This window comes from Bombina bombina, chromosome 4, assembly GCF_027579735.1.
Source record: "Bombina bombina isolate aBomBom1 chromosome 4, aBomBom1.pri, whole genome shotgun sequence".
NCBI classification, from domain to species: domain Eukaryota; kingdom Metazoa; phylum Chordata; class Amphibia; order Anura; family Bombinatoridae; genus Bombina; species Bombina bombina.
The window spans coordinates 1,141,066,940-1,141,088,950 of NC_069502.1; positions in this window are offsets into that span (position 1 = coordinate 1,141,066,940).

Genomic DNA, 22,011 nt, shown 5'->3' on the forward strand with positions numbered 1-22,011 from the left:
AAAAACTCATTAATATCAAAGCTGAATATTTTTGGAAGTAGTTTTTAGTTTGTTTTTAGTTATAGCTATTTTAGGGGGATACCTGTGTGTGCAGGTGACTATTACTGTGCATAATTATTAGGCAAATTAACAAAAAACAAATATATACCCATTTGAATTATTTATTTTTACCAGTGAAACCAATATAACATCTCAACATTCACAAATATACATTTCTGACATTCAAAAACAAAACAAAAACAAATCAGTGACCAATATAGCCACCTTTCTTTGCAAGGACACTCAAAAGCCTGCCGTCCATGGATTCTGTCAGTGTTTTGATCTGTTCACCATCAACATTGCGTGCAGCAGCAACCACAGCCTCCCAGACACTGTTCAGAGAGGTGTACTGTTTTCCCTCCTTGTAAATCTCACATTTGATGATGGACCACAGGTTCTCAATGGGGTTCAGATCAGGTGAACAAGGAAGCCATATCATTAGATTTTCTTCTTTTATACCCTTTCTTGCCAGCCACGCTGTGGAGTACTTGGACGCGTGTGATGGAGCATTGTCCTGCATGAAAATCATGTTTTTCTTGAAGGATGTAGACTTCTTCCTGTACCACTGCTTGAAGAAGGTGTCTTCCAGAAACTGGCAGTAGGACTGGGAGTTGAGCTTGACTCCATCCTCAACCCGAAAAGGCCCCACAAGCTCATCTTTGATGATACCAGCCCAAACCAGTACTCCACCTCCACCTTGCTGGCGTCTGAGTCGGACTGGAGCTCTCTGCCCTTTACCAATCCAGCCACGGGCCCATCCATCTGGCCCATCAAGACTCACTCTCATTTCATCAGTCCATAAAACCTTAGAAAAATCAGTCTTGAGATATTTCTTGGCCCAGTCTTGACGTTTCAGCTTGTGTGTCTTGTTCAGTGGTGGTCGTCTTTCAGCCTTTCTTACCTTGGCCATGTCTCTGAGTATTGCACACCTTGTGCTTTTGGGCACTCCAGTGATGTTGCAGCTCTGAAATATGGCCAAACTGGTGGCAAGTGGCATCTTGGCAGCTGCATGCTTGACTTTTCTCAGTTCATGTGCAGTTATTTTGCGCCTTGGTTTTTCCACGCGCTTCTTGCGACCCTGTTGACTATTTTGAATGAAACGCTTGATTGTTCGATGATCACGCTTCAGAAGCTTTGCAATTTTAAGAGTGCTGCATCCCTCTGCAAGATATCTCACTATTTTTGACTTTTCTGAGCCTGTCAAGTCCTTCTTTTGACCCATTTTGCCAAAGGAAAGGAAGTTGCCTAATAATTATGCACACCTGATATAGGGTGTTGATGTCATTAGACCACACCCCTTCTCATTACAGAGATGCACATCACCTAATATGCTTAATTGGTAGTAGGCTTTCGAGCCTATACAGCTTGGAGTAAGACAACATGCATAAAGAGGATGATGTGGTCAAAATACTCATTTGCCTAATAATTCTGCACTCCCTGTATAATATGTATGGGTGCACTTAACAAGGGAACAGATAGTTATAGTGAAACCATGCAGAGAAAAAAATGCCAAAATTGCCTGTTATTTAAGAATAGAAACTGGGAAATATCTTTATCCTTAAGGGGTTAAATATAACTAATTATCTTGTTTATTGTTTGTGACATTAAATAAGCAACTTTAAAATAAAACAATAGATATCAATTTTAATCACTTGTTAGCAAAGGGTTAACCCCTAAAATAACTCATTTGGCTGCCAGTGCCATTGGTTATAAATTATAATACAAATTTATTTTTAGTTTTTTTACAGGAATGTAACCTTAGGAACCGGACCATTTTTGGTTCAGCACCTGGGTAGTGGTTGCTGACTGGTGGATACATTTAACCACTAATCAGCAAGTGCTACCCAGGTGCTGAACAAAAAAAAATGGGCTGGCTCCTAAGCTTACATTCCTGCTTTTTCAAATAAAGAGTACAAAGTAAATTGAAACGTTTCTTAAAATATGATGCTCTGTCTGAGCCATGAAAATTGTATTTGGTCTTTTACGTCCCTTTAAACCTGAATTAGAGCAGCTGCCTTCAACTGACTGCTCCCAGCAAACTCATAGGCTGAAAAGTCATATTTTATAGCATAATTCCTAAGCCAAATATAGATACAAGATGACTTTTTTTTTCTTTCATGATTCAGATAAAGAATGCAGTGTTAAACAATTTCCAATGTAGCCAATAATGCCGGCGTGCTCCTGCCTGTGGTCGGATCTTAAAAGGAAGCCCTGCACTAAAGTTAGCTGCGTTTCTAAAGAGGAGTGTTCTGCTAATAGCATGCCACTGAAGCAGGTGTGCGTTAAGGTTAGCACAGCAAAGACCCATGCTTCTGCTAATGTTTACTCAGGCTTTGTGACCTGCACTAAGGATAGTGCTATTTATACTTTGAGAGTCAGAAGTGACCTTGCAGCAAAACTGGCTACTAAGCCTTCACAGGAAGTGTTAAAATGCTCTTGAGAATTGCACTCCATGCTTGGTTATTTTTGTGAGAAGTCCCTGGTATTCATGTTCCTGTACTATGAATAATGGACTCTGCATTCTACTGTCTACTTTCTTACATTGACATGTGGCTACTATTGGATCATCTGCTTCCCAGTCAAGACTGGGCCAACACCTCTAGAAGGCCCATCATGCCCTGCTATCAGTATATGTTTATTTTTTGGAGCCCAGAATGCACCTGCATCATTCCTGGCCCCACTGTATACGGAAAGTGTATGGATATGCCTTTACAAATATGATGTCAGGGTTTCCAAGATGGCTGTCCCAGAGTAGTTGTAAAGTAAAAACTGCCACCATATTTTTACAGGAAGGTTTTGCAAGTGCATATCTTCTGCTGCTCCACTTGCTCCTATGTAGCTGCTAGCTCAGCTTCTGCTGATTTCAAACAGCCAGGAAGTGCACTATTGAAATGTGGGGACCATTGAGGTTTAGTTAAAGGGACAGTCTAGGCCAAAATAAACTTTCATGATTCAGATAGAGGATATAATTTTAAACAATTTTCCAATTCACTTTTATCACCAATTTTGCTTTGTTCTCTTGGTATTCTTAGTTGAAAGCTTAACCTAGGAGGTTCAAATGCTAATTTCTTAGACCTTGAAGGCCACCTCTTTTTAAAATACATTTTAACAGTTTTTCACCACTAGAGGGTGTTAGTTCATGTGTTTCATATAGATAACACTGTGCTCGTGCACGTGAAGTTATCTGGGAGCAGGCACTGATTGGCTAAACTGCAAGTCTGTCAAAAGAACTGAAATAAAGGGGCAGTTTGCAGAGGCTTAGATACAAGATAATCACATAGGTTAAAAGTATATTAATATAACTGTGTTGGTGATGCAAAACTGGGGAATGGGTAATAAAGGGATTATCTATCTTTTAAAACAATAAAAATTCTGGTGTAGACTGTCCCTTTAAGCTCAGGTGTTCATGATATATACTCGATACATAAAATACATGTAAACAGTCAAGCAATACTGTGAACAAATAGGTAGTAAACGTTCTCTTTTACTAAATAATTAATGCATGCAGACGAAAAACTAAATTTATGCTTACCTGATAAATGTATTTCTCTTGTGGTGTATCCAGTCCACGGATCATCCATTACTTGTGGGATATTCTCCTTCCCAACAGGAAGCTGCAAGAGGATCACCCACAGCAGAGCTGTCTATATAGCTCCTCCCCCAACTGCCACCCCCAGTCATTTGACCGAAGACAAGCAAGAGAAAGGAGAAACTATAGGGTGCAGTGGTGACTGTAGTTTAAAAATAAAAAACACCTGCCTTAAAATGACAGGGCGGGCCGTGGACTGGATACACCACAAGAGAAATAAATTTATCAGGTAAGCATAAATTTTGTTTTCTCTTGTAAGGTGTATCCAGTCCACGGATCATCCATTCCTTGTGGGATACCAATACCAAAGCTATAGGACACGGATGAAGGGAGGGACAAGGCAGGCGCTTAAACGGAAGGCACCACTGCCTGAAAGACCTTTCTCCCAAAAATAGCTTCCGAAGAAGCAAAAGTATCAAATTTGTAGAATTTAGAAAAAGTATGAAGCGAAGACCAAGTCGCCGCCTTACAAATCTGTTCAACAGAAGCCTCATTCTTAAAAGCCCATGTGAAAGCTACCGCTCTAGTAGAATGAGCTGTAATTCTTTCAGGAGGCTGCTGGCCAGCAGTCTCATAAGCTAAGCGGATTATACTTCTTAGCCAAAAAGAAAGAGAAGTTGCCGAAGCTTTTTGGCCTCTCCTCTGTCCAGAGTAGACAACAAACAATGCAGATGTTTGACGAAAATCTTTAGTAGCTTGTAAATAAAACTTTAAAGCACGAACCACGTCAAGATTGTGTAATAGACGTTCCTTCTTTGAAGAAGGATTAGGACACAGTGACGGAACAACAATCTCCTGATTGATATTCTTATTAGATACCACCTTAGGTAGAAAACCAGGTTTGGTACGTAACACTACCTTACCTGCATAGAAAATGAGATAAGGGGAATCACATTGTAAAGCAGATAACTCCGAAACTCTTCGAGCCGTGGAGATAGCTACTAAAAACAGAACTTTCCAAGATAAGAGCTTAATATCTATGGAATGCAAAGGTTCAAACGGAACCCCTTGAAGAACTTTAAGAACTAAATTTAAACTCCATGGCGGAGCAACAGGTTTAAACACAGGCTTGATTCTAACCAAAGCCTGACAAAACGCCTGAACATCTGGAACCTCAGCCAGACGTTTGTGCAAAAGAATAGACAGAGCAGAAATCTGTCCCTTTAAGGAACTAGCTGACAAACCCTTCTCCAATCCTTCTTGGAGAAAAGATAATATCCTAGGAATCCTGACTTTACTCCATGAGTAACCCTTGGATTCACACCAATGAAGATATTTACACCATATCTTATGACAGATTTTCCTGGTGACAGGCTTTCGCGCCTGTATTAAGGTATCAATGACCGACTCGGAGAAACCACGCTTTGATAAAATCAAGCGTTCAATCTCCAAGCAGTCAGACGCAGAGAAATTAGATTTGGATGGTTGAAAGGACCCTGAAGTAGAAGGTCCTGTCTCAGCGGCAGAGTCCATGGTGGAAAGGATGACATGTCCACCAGATCTGCATACCAAGTCCTGCGTGGCCACGCAGGTGCTATCAAAATCACCGAAGCTCTCTCCTGCTTGATCTTGGCAATCAGACGAGGGATCAGAGGAAACGGTGGAAACATATAAGCCAGGTTGAAGGACCAAGGCGCTGCTAGAGCATCTATCAGTGCTGCCTTGGGATCTCTGGACCTGGATCCGTAACAAGGAAGCTTGGCATTCTGACGAGACGCCATGAGATCCAGTTCTGGTTTGCCCCAAAGTTGAATAAACTGCGCAAACACCACCGGATAGAGTTCCCACTCCCCGGATGAAAAGTCTGTCGACTTAGAAAATCTGCCTCCCAGTTCTCTACTCCTGGGATATGGATAGCTGATAGAAGGCAAGAGTGAACCTCTGCCCATATAATTATTTTTGAAACCTCCAACATTGCTAGGGAACTCCTTGTTCCCCCTTGATGGTTGATGTAGGCTACAGTCGTGATATTGTCCGACTGAAATCTGATGAACCTGACCGCAGCAAGCTGAGGCCAAGCCTGAAGAGCATTGAATATCGCTCTTAGTTCCAGAATGTTTATCGGAAGAAGTGCCTCCTCCTGAGTCCACGAGCCCTGAGCCTTCAGGGAGTTCCAGACTGCACCCCAGCCCAGAAGGCTGGCATCTGTCGTTACTATTGTCCAATCTGGCCTGCGGAAGGTCATACCCTTGGACAGATGGACCCGAGATAGCCACCAGAGAAGAGAATCCCTGGTCTCTTGATTCAGATTTAGCAGAGGGGACAAATCTGTGTAATCCCTATTCCACTGACTGAGCATGCAGAGTTGCAGCGGTCTGAGATGTAGGCGGGCAAACGGCACTATGTCCATTGCCGCTACCATTAAGCCGATTACTTCCATACACTGAGCCACTGAAGGGCGAGAAGTAGAATAAAGAACACGGCAGGAATTTAGAAGTTTTGACAACCTGGCCTCTGTCAGGTAAATCTTCATTTCTACAGAATCTATCAGAGTTCCTAGGAAGGAAACTCTTGTGAGAGGGGATAGAGAACTCTTTTCTTCATTCACTTTCCACCCATGAGACCTCAGGAATGCCAGAACAATGTCCGTATGGGACCTGGCGATTTGAAAATTCGACACCTGTATCAGAATGTCGTCTAGGTAAGGGGCTACTGCTATAACCCGCGGCCTTAGTACCGCCAGGAGTGACCCCAGAACCTTTGTAAAGATTCTTGGTGCCGTAGCTAACCCAAAGGGAAGAGCCACAAACTGGTAATGCCTGTCTAGGAAGGCGAACCTGAGAAACCGATGATGATCTCTGTGTATCGGAATGTGAAGATAAGCATCCTTTAAGTCCACAGTAGTCATATATTGACCCTCCTGGATCATAGGTAGAATGGTTCAAATAGTCTCCATCTTGAAGGATGGGACCCTGAGAAATTTGTTTAGGATCTTGAGATCTAAGATTGGTCTGAAGGTTCCCTCTTTCTTGGGAACTACAAACAGATTTCAATAGAAGCCTTGCCCCTGTTCCTCCTTTGGAACTGGGTGGATCACTCCCATAACTAGGAGGTCTTGAACACAATGTAAGAATGCCTCTCTCTTTATCTGGTTTGCAGATAATTGTGAGAGATGAAATCTTCATTTTGGGGAAAAAGCTTTGAAATCCAGAAGATATCCCTGGGACACAATTTCCAACACCCAGGGATCCTGGACATCTCTTGCCCAAGCCTGGGCGAAGAGAGAAAGTCTGCCCCCTACTAGATCCGTTACCGGATCGGGGGCTGATCTTTCATGCTGTCTTAGAGGCAGCAGCAGGTTTTTTGGCCTGCTTTCCTTTGTTCCAAGCCTGGTTAGGTCTCCAGACCGGCTTGGACTGGGCAAAATTTCCCTCTTGTTTTGTATTAGAGGAAGTTGAAGCTGCGCCACTTTTAAAGTTTCGAAAGGCATGAAAATTAGTCTGTTTGGACCTTAATTTGTTGGACCTATCCTGAGGAAGGGCGTGACCTTTTCCTCCAGTAATATCAGAAATGATCTCCTTCAGTCCAGGCCCGAATAGGGTCTGCCCCTTGAAGGGAATGTTGAGAAGCTTAGACTTTGAAGTAACGTCAGCTGACCAGGATTTAAGCCATAACGCCCTACGCGCCTAAATAGCAAAACCTGAGTTCTTAGCCATTAGTTTGGTTAAATGAACAACGGCGTCAGAAAGAAATGAATTGGCTAGCTTAAGAGCTTTAAGCTTGTCAAGGATATCATCCAATGGGGTTTCTACCTGTAGAGCCTCTTCTAGAGACTCAAACCAGAAGGCCGCAGCAGCAGTGACAGGGGCAATGCATGCAAGGGGCTGGAGAATAAAACCTTGTTTAATAAACATTTTCTTAAGGTAACCCTCTAATTTTTTATCCATTGGATCTAGGAAAGCACAACTGTCCTCGACAGGGATAGTTGTACGCTTAGCTAGGGTAGAGACTGCTCCGTCCACCTTAGGGACCGTTTGCCACAAGTCCCATGTAGCGGCATCTATGGGAAACATCTTTTTAAAAACAGGAGGGGGAGAGAACGGTACACCTGGTCTATCCCATTCCTTAGTAATAATTTCTGAAAACCTCTTAGGTATTGGAAAAACATCAGTGTAAACAGGCACTGCATAGTATTTATCCAATCTACACAATTTCTCTGGGAGTATAATGGTGTCACAGTCATCCAGAGTTGCTAAAACCTCCCTGAGCAACACGCAGAGGTGTTCAAGCTTAAATTTAAATGTAGACATATCAGAATCAGGTTGAAGTGTCTTCCCTGAGTCAGAAAAATCACCCACAGATAGAAGCTCTCCTGCCTCAGCTTCTGCACATTGTGAGGGTATATCAGACATAGCTACTAAAGCGCCAGAGAGCTCTGTATTTTTCCTAGAGCTGTCTCGCTTTCCTTGTAACCCTGGCAGTTTGGACAATACCGCTGTAAGGGTATGATCCATAACTGCCGCCATGTCTTGTAAGGTAAACGCTATGGGCGCGCTAGATGTACTTGGCGTCCCTTGAGCGGGAGTTATAGGTTCTGACACGTGGGGAGAGTTAGTCCGCATAACTTCCCCCTTGTCAATTTCCTCTGGTGATAAATCTTTTAAAGCCAGAATATGGTCTTTATAACTTATAGTAAGATCAGTGCATTTGGTACACATTCTAAGAGGGGGTTCCACAATGGCTTCTAAACATAATGAACAAGGAGTTTCCTCTATGTCAGACATGTTTAACAGACTAGTAATGAGACCAGCAAGCTTTGAAAACACTTTAATTAATGTGAAAAAGCAGAATATAAAAAACGGTACTGTGCCTTTAAGGGAAAAAAACAAACACAAAAACTGCAAAACAGTGAAAAAAGCAGTTAACTCTATGACATTTTTACAGTGTATATATTAGACTAAAATAGCATTGCACCCACTTGCAAATGGATGATTAACCCCTCAGGCTCAAAAACGAAGCAAAAAAACGGTAAAACCGTTATAACAGTCACAAGCAAACTGCCACAGCTCTACTGTGGCTCCTACCTTCCTATAAAATGACTTTTGTAGTCACAAACACCCTTTACAGAGGTCCAATATGTCAAGGGACTCCTTCAGGGAAGCTGGATATCTCAGAATGTAAAAACTACTGCGCAATTAGAGCGCGAAAATAGGCCCCTCCCACCATGCACTCAAAGTCAGAGGGCCTAAAAAACTACTCCTAGGAGTAAAATAACAGCCATGTGGAAAACTAGGCCCCAAAGAAAGATTTATCACCCTTAGTAAAAAACGTTCTTTATAAATCCTGTAAACGTTTAACATACTAAGCCATAAGAGTAAGTAACATGAATATTACCCTTTACTGCAAGCATGATGCCAGTCGTTATTAAATCACTGCAATCAGGCTTACCTTAAATATATCAGGCACTGTCAGCATTTTCTAGACTTCTTTATTATCTCTCTAGAAAAAAATATACTGAACATACCTCAGGGCAGTTAATTCTGCAGGCCGTTCCCCCAGCTGAAGTTTTCCCATACTCTTCAGTTATGTGTGAGAACAGCAGTGGATCTTAGTTACAACCTGCTAAGATCATCAAAAACCTCAGGCAAAACTCTTCTTCTAATTTCTGCCTGAGGTAAAAACAGTACAACGCCGGTACCATTTAAAAATAACAAACTTTTGATTGAAGATAAACTACACTAAGTCACCACATATCTCTAGCTACTTCCCTTGTCGAGAGCTGCAAGAGAATGACTGGGGGTGGCAGTTGGGGGAGGAGCTATATAGACAGCTCTGCTGTGGGTGATCCTCTTGCAGCTTCCTGTTTGGAAGGAGAATATCCCACAAGTAATGGATGATCCGTGGACTGGATACACCTTACAAGAGAAATTGCAAATTCTTACCTACAACTTTTTTTTTTAAATGTTTCTCAAGTATTTACATCTGTCAGGGTTACTCACCCTTCCTTGTTTCTTGGAGTGCATGCCTGTTTCTGGCTTCTCTTGCAGTGGTTCTGACATTGTGCATTCCTCTCACTCGCCCTCTTATGAGCAAACTTGTGAACATCATCACTTTACAACTACTGGCAACTTCCTGTCTCACAGTAATGATGCAATACCTGCTTAATATATAACCATCATCCTGTCCACTCTGTCTTTGCCCTTGCATGAGTCCAGATCTACCAAGTGCACTTCTGTTTTCTGTGCTCATATGCTGTGTTGACCCTGGCTTTGGCTGATTGATTCCCTGGTTCCCGACTCCGGCTATTGTTCCTGCTCTCTGTGTTCCCTGACACGGCTTGGCTGACTACCCACTTCGGCATCTGACCCCTGGCTTAGTACTGACTACGTTCTGGATTTCCCTGTTGTTTTATGTTTTGTTTATTGTTAATTTCAATAAACTACATTTATTTTTTTAAACATGCACTTTCTGTTTCTGTCTGGTTTCTTGGTTCCCTGACAACATCCCCTTATGTCTTGGGTCAGTGGCAATGTATTCCCTGCCTTTGTCCTCAGTTGGCATGATACAAACTCTTTGACATTATCAGACCTTCCAACTGTCTCGATTTGTGCCGGACAGTCCCAGATACTGAGCTCTGTCCTGCTGAGACAGCCATATTGTCTGAATTATTTCATTTCCCTTAACACCACCAATGGACTGCAAAGATGCTCCCACAACCTCATACACTTTTAACCTGATGTGCCCTTTTCAACTTCCAGTCCCAGAAAGCCAGCCATAAATGTTGGGAGGTATGCATCATGGTGATTACAGCTATGGTTTAAAAAGTGTAATACAAGTAAATTTTTACTGCTTTGTACGGCCTACATTCAGCCCAAACAACTAATTTATTTAACCCTTTCACCCACATACACATTTAATGAGCACTAAGTGTTCATGTGACGTTTTATTTTATTTTCACTTTGGTTGCTGTGGTAACTGTAATATTATTACCAATACCTAGCTAACTCCAGCAGCTTTTCTCTCCTCTGTTGCAGTTAGTATCTGCATTAGACATGTCGCTGAATGCATTGTGCGTGCAATGTATTAAAGTTGTTTAGGAATGAAATTTTGCTTCTCAACAAAGAATTATAGATAAAGAATGCAGTGTTTGTTTTCCCATCTAAAGCTGAGGGAACCAATACAAGGACGATACATGGTAGCAGAACGTCAAGTTGATCATATATTCCCTATAAGTTCTAAATATACAATAATAGAACTGTTATATATTCATATGAAAGTAAGACGGCCTTATGGAACTATGGATCTAGATTCCAAAGTTATTGCTAATTCAATCTGTTATTAGACTTAAAGGGACATAAAACCCACATTTTTTTCTTTCATGATTTGGATAGAACATACAATTTTAAACAACTTTCCAATTTACTTCTGTTATCAAATTATCTTAGTTTTCTTGTTATCCTTTGTTTAAAAGCAAGGATGTAAGCTCGGAAGTGTGCACGTGTCTGCAGCACTATATGTCGGCAGTTTTGCAACAATGTAATAAATTAGCAGGAGCACTAGATGGCAGCACTAATTCCTGTCATGTAGTGCTTTAGGCACGTGCACGCTACCTACCTAGGTATCTCTTCAACAACAAAGAATATCATGAGAATGAAGCAAATTTGGTAATAGAAGTAAATTTGAAAGTTTTTTTTTTTTTTTTTAAATTAATTTCTCTATCTGAATAATGTAATTATTTTGGGTTTAATGTCTCTTCAATAGTCAAAATTGGAATGCACATAACTCCCCACAAACTGTAAGAATAAAAACTTTGAAATGTACTTTTGTTATTCATTTTAATGCAATTTGTTTGTGTTTTATTACATTGTGTCCAGAGAGGCTGGAGGGCAAAGAGAATGGGTTAAAACGCTGCAAGATTCTACAAAATGATTGCTTGATTAGTACAGGAATTCATTTATATCTCACAATAATTGATTATATAAACTTTTTCTTGCATCTGTATATGCACATTATATTATATTCATCTGACCTTGGTTTGAATTCATTGCCACTTAAAATATCTTATAGCAGCTCATGTCTTTATTGCATTCATTTCAAATCTATTCCAGTCAATAAGAAAAGCTGTCAAATCAATTTAAAAATCTGCCAAATTAATTTGAAAAGCCAATTGACTTACATGCATGATATTTTCAAGGATTTTTTACTTTCAATTTAGTAAATGCACGTTAATGTAAGTATAAATGGCGGTTTTGCATACTTTTTGTTTATGCACAAAATCAAAGCATATGTTGCCAAACCAATTAATTACAGGTGGCCCTCGTTTTACAGCGGTTCAATTTACACCGTTTCAGAATAACAACCTTTTTTTCCAGTCATGTGACTGCTATTGAAAAGCATTGAGAAGCAGTGCATTTATTAAAATAGCCAGTAGGTGGAGCTGTCCTCTTGTGTTGCAGCAAAGCCAAGCAAGCTGAAATTAATCAGTTTAACCAGACCTGAGCTATTGAGCAGATTTCAAAGGAACTAGATCTTCCTGTCTATAAATCAGTCCAGATTGGAATGCATAGAAAGAACTGCTTGCAGAAAAATGCAAGTGAAGTCTGTATTCTGTGATTATTTTATTAGGTTTATAATGCTGTTTAGCAAATGTTTTTGTTCATTTAACTTAGTTTAATTATATATTCTGTGTTGTGTGATTATTTTATTAGGTTTATAATGCTGTTTAGCTTTTAAAGTCCTCATTTCAAAGCTTTAAAAATAATGTATTAGGTGTTACGTATGACAATTTTGAGAGGGGCCTGGAACCTATCTCCCTCACTTCCCATTGACTTACATTATAAACTGGGTTTCAATTTACAACGGTTTTGATTTACAACCATTCCTTCTGGAACCTAACCCCGGCGTAAACTGAGGGCTACCTGTACTTAAATATGGAGGATGAGTGCGTAAAATGTTTGAATGCAAGTTTTTTCATTTTACCATTAATATCAATTCATCACATGCATAAAATTAATTAATATTATAATTTCATTACTTTAATAATTAACATATTTAAAACATCCAAACACTTAACGAACACTCTATTATATTTCCCCAATATGTGTTATACCAAATGCATAGTATTAAATGTATTTAAATTGCTCCTTTGAGTTCATTCTTGTATTTGAAATGACTAGTTTGGTTCTGCTAATTGAAAACATCACCCTTAATAAATGTTTCAGTATCTAAGTTGTGCCTTTGTGTATAGAAAGATAAGCAGGTCTGCTCTTCCTGTGGACTCAGTCCATTTGAATGCACATGTTGTTCAGAACAATAGGTGTTGGTTTCAAGTATAAGTCGTTAGAAATTAAACAATACAGTATATATATAGTGCTTATGAGTGAAATCACCCCAAAAAAGAATATATATTGTGCTTATGAGTGAAATACAAAGAATAATTAATATTGAAAAAAAGAATGTAAACAGCCAAAAATGGGTGTTCTACATAGCAAACAAACAAAAAGGATTTTCAACAAAGTCAAGGTATAGAATTGGAAAAAAAAAGATTTCCCATGAGCAGGTGTTGGAAATGTGTTTTCTGCTGCTATTACAGGATTCAAATGATCATACAATATACTGCGCATTATAGAGCTACAAATGCATTTGAGAAAAAAAAATTAACATATTTAAGATAAATGGGCTGATCGTAATAGCTTTAAAAATTAAAAGCCACGTAAAAGAAATGTGATGCCTTAGTAGGGTAGTTCTGATTGATTTATCTGATTAAATAAGTCCCCTTAAGTGTGTCCAAACACACGCCCCAGGAGACTCTGTTACGTCAACGAGATCTAGTGGTGCGTTACCTGGCCACCTCATCATCATATAGCTACAGGGCAACTGCTGTAGATTTATAAACCTATCACACGTTTCACTCAATTTGCTCTCTTTGGGTTCTACAGCAGTAAAAGTAATCAACCAACTAATTAAAATTATTCTATGATATTAGGCAATGTAACTTTATTGTGTTCATAGCAAAATGTGTAATTAGCTAATCTGATAATGTCTGTTGTGTTGCCTACAGTTATTATACATATTTACAAAGCTTTATCTTCCGCCATTAGTATATAAAATAAATATTATAATGGTAGATCTTCTTTCAAATGACCCTCTAAATATCATGTGATCAATGTAAAAGGTGTTATTTCTTATACATTACAACAAATTTAGAATTATAAGAAGGTGAGATTACTGAAACTGTGAATCTTTTACAGCATCAATTACATTTCTACATCTATGAGACCCCTATATTTAATCTACTAAATTCATAAAAATAAAGCGGATTGGTACTACCCTCTCTAATAAAGCTAAAGCAATGCATAATTGAGTTATCACATTGTAATTGCCAGAGTCTATTTTCTTCAAATGATCCTTTAAATACCATGGGGTCGATCCGATATAAATCGTCGCCCGCAAAAGCCGGCGACGCCAATATTTGCGCGGGTTTGGTATCACATATACGGCGTAACCTAGAAGTTACGCCCGTATATTTCTGCCGTCGCCCGCAGTTTTTTGGGCCATAGGCAGGTATACCAAACCCGCGCAGTTTGGTATCCAATATGCAGCGTAAGGACTTACGTGGCGAAAATGGAGAAAACTTACTCCATTTTCACCTCGCCACAAAAAGCAGCCGTAAGAAGCCTTACGCTGACTATTGGAGCCCCGTAACTCCCTAAACTAACTAGAAAATAAACCTAACACCTAACGCATGCGCAATGTCTATCTCCCTGTCAACCGCGATCTGCTAAAATTAACCTAACACCTAACGCATGCGCAATGTCTATCTCCCTGTCAACCGCGATCCCCCCCCCCCCCGAAATCCCTAATAAAGTTATTACCCCCTAAACCGCCGCTCCCGGACCCCGCCGCCATCTACATAAACTAACCCCCTACTGTGAGCCTCTAAAACCACCGCCATCTACCTTATCTATCCCCTAATCTGACCCCTTACACCGCCGCCACCTATATAAAAATTATTAACCCCTAATCTAATCCCCCTATACCGCCGCCAGCTATATTAATATTATTAACCCCTAATGTAAGCCCCTTACACCGCCGCCATCTCTATTAAAATGATTAACCCCTAATTTAATCTACCTACCCCGCCGCCAGCTATATTATCTATATTAACCCTAAATATATTATAGTTAATATAGTTATTACATTATATATATTAACTAGATTAACCCTAATTATATTAGGGTTAATATAGTTAATATAGTTACTATAGTATTTATATTAACTATATTAACTCTATCTAACCCTAACACTCCTAACTAAATTTATATTAAATTAATCTAATTCATTTATAAACTAAAATATTCCTATTTAAATCTAAATACTTACCTATAAAATAAACCCTAAGATAGCTACAATATAATTAATAATTACATTGTAGCTATGTTAGGGTTAATATTTATTTTACAGGTAAATTGTTAATTATTTTAACTAGGTATAATAGATATTAAATAGTTATTAACTATTTAATATCTACCTAGTTAAAATAATTACCCAATTACCTGTAAAATAAATCCTAACCTAAGTTACAAATACACCTACACTATCAATAAATTTAATAAACTACAAACATCTATCTAAAAATACAATTAAATTAACTAAACTAAATTACAAAAAAAAACAAACACTAAATTACAAAAAATAAAAAAAAGATTACAAGATATTTAAGCTAATTACACCTATTCTAAGCCCCCTAATAAAATAATAAACCCCCCAAAAAAATTCCCTGCCCTATTCTAAATTCAACAAATTTCAAAGCTCTTTACCTTACCAGCCCTTAAAAGGGCCTTTTGTGGGGCATGCCCCAAAGAATTCAGCTCTTTTGCATACAACAAATACAATACCCCCCCCCCCATTACAACCCACCACCCACATACCCCTATTCTAAACCCACCCAAACCCCCCTTAAAAAAGCCTAACACTACCCCCCTGAAGATCTCCCTACCTTGTCTTCACCACACCGGGCCGAACTCCTGATCCGATCCGGGCGATGTCATCCTCCAAGCGGCAAAGAAGAATTCTTCCTCCGGCGACGTCTTCCTCCAAGCGGCAGCAAAGTCTTCATTCTTCCGGCGGCATCTTCAATCTTCTTTCTTCGCTCCGCCGCCGCGGAGCATCCATCCCGGCCGACTGCTGAACTTGGAATGAGGTACCTTTAAATGACGTCATCCAAGATGGCGTCCGCCGAATTCCGATTGGCTGATAGGATTCTATCAGCCAATCGGAATTAAGTTAAAAAAATCTGATTGGCTGATTGAATCAGCCAATCAGATTCAAGTTCAATCCGATTGGCTGATCCAATCAGCCAATCAGATTGAGCTCGCATTCTATTGGCTGTTCCGATCAGCCAATAGAATGCGAGCTCAATCTGATTGGCTGATTGGATCAGCCAATAGAATGCGAGCTCAATCTGATTGGCTGATTGGATCAGCCAATCGGATTGAACTTGAATCTGATTGGCTGATTCAATCAGCCAATCAGATTTTTTTAACTTAATTCCGATTGGCTGATAGAATCCTATCAGCCAATCGGAATTCGGCGGACGCCATCTTGGATGACGTCATTTAAAGGTACCTCATTCCAAGTTCAGCAGTCGGCCGGGATGGATGCTCCGCGGCGGCGGAGCGAAGAAAGAAGATTGAAGATGCCGCCGGAAGAATGAAGACTTTGCTGCCGCTTGGAGGAAGACGTCGCCGGAGGAAGAATTCTTCTTTGCCGCTTGGAGGATGACATCGCCCGGATCGGATCAGGAGTTCGGCCCGGTGTGGTGAAGACAAGGTAGGGAGATCTTCAGGGGGGTAGTGTTAGGCTTTTTTAAGGGGGGTTTGGGTGGGTTTAGAATAGGGGTATGTGGGTGGTGGGTTGTAAAGGGGGGGGGGTATTGTATTTGTTGTATGCAAAAGAGCTGAATTCTTTGGGGCATGCCCCACAAAAGGCCCTTTTAAGGGCTGGTAAGGTAAAGAGCTTTGAAATTTGTTGAATTTAGAATAGGGCAGGGAATTTTTTTTATTTTGGGGGTTTATTATTTTATTAGGGGGCTTAGAATAGGTGTAATTAGCTTAAATATCTTGTAATCTTTTTTTTATTTTTTGTAATTTAGTGTTTGTTTTTTTTTGTAATTTAGTTTAGTTAATTTAATTGTATTTTTAGATAGATGTTTGTAGTTTATTAAATTTATTGATAGTGTAGGTGTATTTGTAACTTAGGTTAGGATTTATTTTACAGGTAATTGGGTAATTATTTTAACTAGGTAGATATTAAATAGTTAATAACTATTTAATATCTATTATACCTAGTTAAAATAATTAACAATTTACCTGTAAAATAAATATTAACCCTAACATAGCTACAATGTAATTATTAATTATATTGTAGCTATCTTAGGGTTTATTTTATAGGTAAGTATTTAGATTTAAATAGGAATATTTTAGTTTATAAATGAATTAGATTAATTTAATATAAATTTAGTTAGGGTTAGATAGAGTTAATATAGTTAATATAAATACTATAGTAACTATATTAACTATATTAACCCTAATATAATTAGGGTTAATATAGTTAATATATATAATGTAATACCTATATTAACTATAATATACTTAGGGTTAATATAGATAATATAGCTGGCGGCGGGGTAGGTAGATTAAATTAGGGGTTAATCATTTTAATAGAGATGGCGGCGGTGTAAGGGGCTTACATTAGGGGTTAATAATTTTAATATAGATGGCGGCGGTGTTAGGGGCTCACTTTAGGGGGTTATAGATATAATATAGCTGGCGGCGGGGTACGGGAGCGGCGGTTTAGGGGTTAATAACTTTATTAGGTTGCGGCGGGGTAAAGGAGCGGCGGTTTAGGGGTTAATAGCTTTTTTATTGTTAGGCTAGTGAGGGGGGATAGCGGATAGAGGGTTAGACAGTGCGGGCTATGTTAGGGAGGCGTGTTAGACAGTGCGGGCTATGTTAGGGAGGCGTGTTAGACAGTGCGGGCTATGTTAGGGAGGCGTGTTAGACAGTGCGGGTGTTTTAAACTTTAGTCAGGTTTTATAGGCGCCGGCAGTTTCTAACGTGCCGCAAGTCACTGGCGACGACAGAAATTTGTACTTACGCAGATTTCTGGACATCGCTGGTTTGTGAGACTTACGGCACGTTAGCATCTGACGGCGACCTATATGGGATGGCTCGAGTTGCGAGCTGAAACTGCGGGCGACGCCGGTTCCCTCGCTTGCGCCGCAAACTGCGATCGATATCGGATCGCGCCCCATATAGTTGATGTAAACTACCTACCTGAATTTACTAGATACTTGTTCACACTTACAAAATTGGGGTGAATGTTAAAACTATAGTTTGTATTTATTGTTCTACTCTCATACTGTGATATTTTAGATTTTTACCCCCTCCTACAAAAAAATAAAATTCTGGTGCAACCCATGACTTAAAGGGACACTAAACCCAAATTTTTTTCTTTCATGATTCAGATAGAGCATGCAATTTTAAGCAACTTTCTAATTTACTCCTATTATCAATTTTTCTTTGTTCTCTTGCTATCTTTATTTAAAAAGCAGGAATGTGATGCATAGGAGCCAGACCATTTTTGGTTAAGAACCTGGGTTATGCTTGCTTATTGGTGGGTAAATGTAAGCCTCCAATTAGCAAGAGCTATTTATGGTGCTAAACCTAAAATGGGCTGGTTGCTAAGATTTACATTCCTGATTTTAAAATAAAGATAACAAGAGAACAAAGAAAATTGATAATAGGAGTAAATTAGAAAGTTGCTTAAAATTTCATGCTCTATCTGAATTGTGAAAGAAAAAATTTGGGTTCAGTGTCCCTTTAATGCTTCGATTAGAAACTTTATTTTGGAATTATAAACCATTCTTTCTGTCATTTTCTTGAATATCCACCCAGAAACTGCCAGGCAAGTATAAATTATTTCCAAACATAGGCTGAATAGGCATATGTGCAGCTACCTGTTTTTGCGGTCAGAACAAGACCAAAGAACATCTCCCTCAGGAAGTGTTGAGAATTGTTGGCAAGAACAAGGGGTGGCTGTATATTTTACAAAGAGTATTAATCAGAGTAGCATGTTCTGTTGCTAATACCTTGTAATTATAGCAGCAGAAGAAATGCGAGAGCAGATACAAATGAGTTATGTCGCCCTCTGCATTTCATGGATTGTTTAATCTGATTTCCCATGTGGTACAAAGCATTATATAGTGAATATAATTATTAGCAACTTATCTTGGTTCTTGTCTGATTTCATAATTTGCACATCAATCACGATGTTTCTCACAGCATGACACAGGTAACGTTTCATAACAGCAAATTAACCCTTTGGCTTCCAAAAGAGTGTTATACATCTCATAGTAATGTGTTGCGGCCCTCTCTTGCAGTTCAGGGGATGCAAGTTATAGAATCAATCAGAATGTTGTAAAAATAAGAGGCAATGAAGGGTTACAGGAAGTGACTTTGCAGCACAGTAATCATTTTTACATGAGATGTGTGTTCATAGGCTCCCGAAAAGCTCACAGATCATGTTGCACACTCAAGAATGATATTCCAGGTCAATGACTTCAAGCTTCAGTTTGTATGATGTGCAGCGCCCTCATAGAATTATATAATATGCAGACCGCACACGTCAGAATGATCTAGCAGCATTGCATAAAATAAAGCACCAAATGAAAGTACGTTGTATATAATTTTACAATGAGAAAAAAAGGATTTGACACTTCACACAATAAAAATAAACAGTGCACTGATTTGACATGACATGTACAGAACATGCATAAAAAACACAAAGGTCCGATTAATTATTGGTTCTTTCCACATGTAAAATCTTAAAGCTACTAGAATGCTATCCATTTGCAAGAACACTAGATGGCAGCACTATTTCCTGCCAGGTAGTGCTCCAGATGCCTACCTAGGTATCTCTTAACACAAAATATCATGGGAACTAAGCAAATTTGATAACAGAAGTAAATTGGAAACTTTTTTTTATAATAGTATCATCTGTCTGATTTACAAAATAAAAGTTTGGGATTTAATATCCCTTTAAATTAACAGAATACTGTAACATTGGTTTCCCCTCTATACGTTTCCAGTGACTTGTTGTACCAGCTGCACAGTGTAAAACATATGGAAAAATACTCCTTTCTTGAAACTACAACATATTTATCTTATATCTGTTTGTTTACACAAAAGCCAGTACTTACAAAGTACAATTGAAAACATTGTATTGCCTATCTCTCTAACCCCCTACAGAGAGTGTAATTTATTTGTCAGCGTATTGTTGACATATCAATTGTATTGCAAAATTTTATTTAAAAAAAAAAAAACAATGATACTTTGTACACAAAGATACATCATAAGCCAATCAAAACAGTTATCAACAAAAAAAAGCCAATTAAAATATTGGAAGCTAATTTCCAATATGTATAATCCACATAGCAATGACACAAAAAGAAAGGACAACATAACAGAGTGTCTAAGCATTCAAGCTAAACAAAACATTTACTTATAAGTTCTTTAAAATGATTCACTCTGCATCATTCTGCTGATTGAAAAATACCTTTGTTAACACTATAAACATAATCTGTACAATTCCACAGAAAACAATTAAAGGGACATTAAACCCCAATTTTTTCTTTCATGATTTAGAAAGAGCATGCAGTTTTAAACAAATTTTTAATTTACTTCTATTATCTAATTTGCTTCATGCTCTTGATATTCTTTGCTGAAAAGCATATCTAGATAGGCTCAATAGCTGCTGATTGGTTGCTGCACATAGATGCCTCGTGTGATTGGCTCTCCCATGTGCATTGCTCTTTCTTCAGCAAAGGATATCTACAAAATTAAGCAAATTAGAAAATAGAAGTAAATAGGAAAGTTGTTTAAAATTGTATTCTCTATCTGAATCATGAAAGAACAAATCTGGGTTTAGTGTCCCTTTAAGTCAAATATGCATTCTGCTTTTCCCTGATGATGTATCAATTTTGACTATCGATATCTATAATATTTCAACATTCCTGTACCATGATCTTATAAATTGGAGGTTGAGTAATAGGGGAAGAGAGAAAAAAAAAGGAGGAGGGGGTGGAGGTCCGCAGGTGAAGGGGGCACCACATTAAGATTCTATAGCAATAATTATGTACTGGGCATTTTAGTACCTCTGTGTCACACCGCTAGTTACATAGTTTTTTTTGTAACCAGTACTTAAAGGCATGGGCCTATAGTTATCGCTGAATACGGCGCGCAATACGCTTGCCGTATTCAGCATTGCACCAGCAGCTCACAAGAGCTGCTGGTGCAACGCCGCCCCCTGCAGACTCGCGGCCGCCAGAAGGGGGTGTCAATCAACCCGATCGTACTCGATCGGGTTGATTTCCGGCGATGTCTATCCGCCTGCTCTGAGCAGGTGGAAAGGTTATGGAGCAGCGGTCTTTGTGACCGCTGCTTCATAACTGCTGTTTCTGACGAGTCTGATGACTCGCCAGAAACACGGGGCATCAAGCTCCATACGGAGCTAGATACATATGCCCCATGGTCTACTCCAGAATATTTGTTAAAGATAATCCATTTCTTACCCATTCCCCAGTTTTTCATAACCAACACGGTTATATTAAAATACTTTTTACCTCTGTGATTACCTTGTATCTAAGCCTCTGAAGACTGCCCCCTTATTTATTAAGTTCGTTTGACAGACTTGCATTTTAGCCAATCAGTGCTGGCTTCACCGGAGTGAGAACATTGCTATCTATATGGCACACATGAACTAGCGCTGTTTTGCTTTGTAAAACTGTCAAAATGCACTGAGATAAGAGGCGGCCATCAAGGGCTTATAAATTAGCATATGAGCCTACCTAGGTTTAGCTTTCAACAAAGAATACCAAGAGAACAAAGCAAAAGTGATATTAAAAGTAAATTGCAAAGTTGTTTAAAATTGCATACCCTGTCTGAATCATGAAAGTTTAATGTTCACTAGTCTGTCTCTTTAAGTAATGACATTTTCAAATTACAAACAGATGATAAAGGAGCTATTTATAAAGAATTTAATATATTCCAGTAGGTAAAATTGATCACTGGGAATACATTAAAGGTGGGCACAATTGCAGTGGGTTGCATGACAATAAAAAGTTAAAGTGCCATAAAACATGTTGAGATCTGTACATTTCATAAAAGGGCTAATTAAGCAAAAATAGTTTGCATAAATAAAATGTTTAAAAATTGCTGGAGTAGTCTGATCCACCCCTCCCATCAGTGTTAACCTTTAGAAACACAGGCATTGTATTTCAACAAAGTTCACAGCAGCTTATTTGCTTCTAGGCATGCTCCAGCAGATAATGAGTGTTAAATTCTGCATTCTACCAAATCAAAGGTGGAGATAGATGCAGCCAT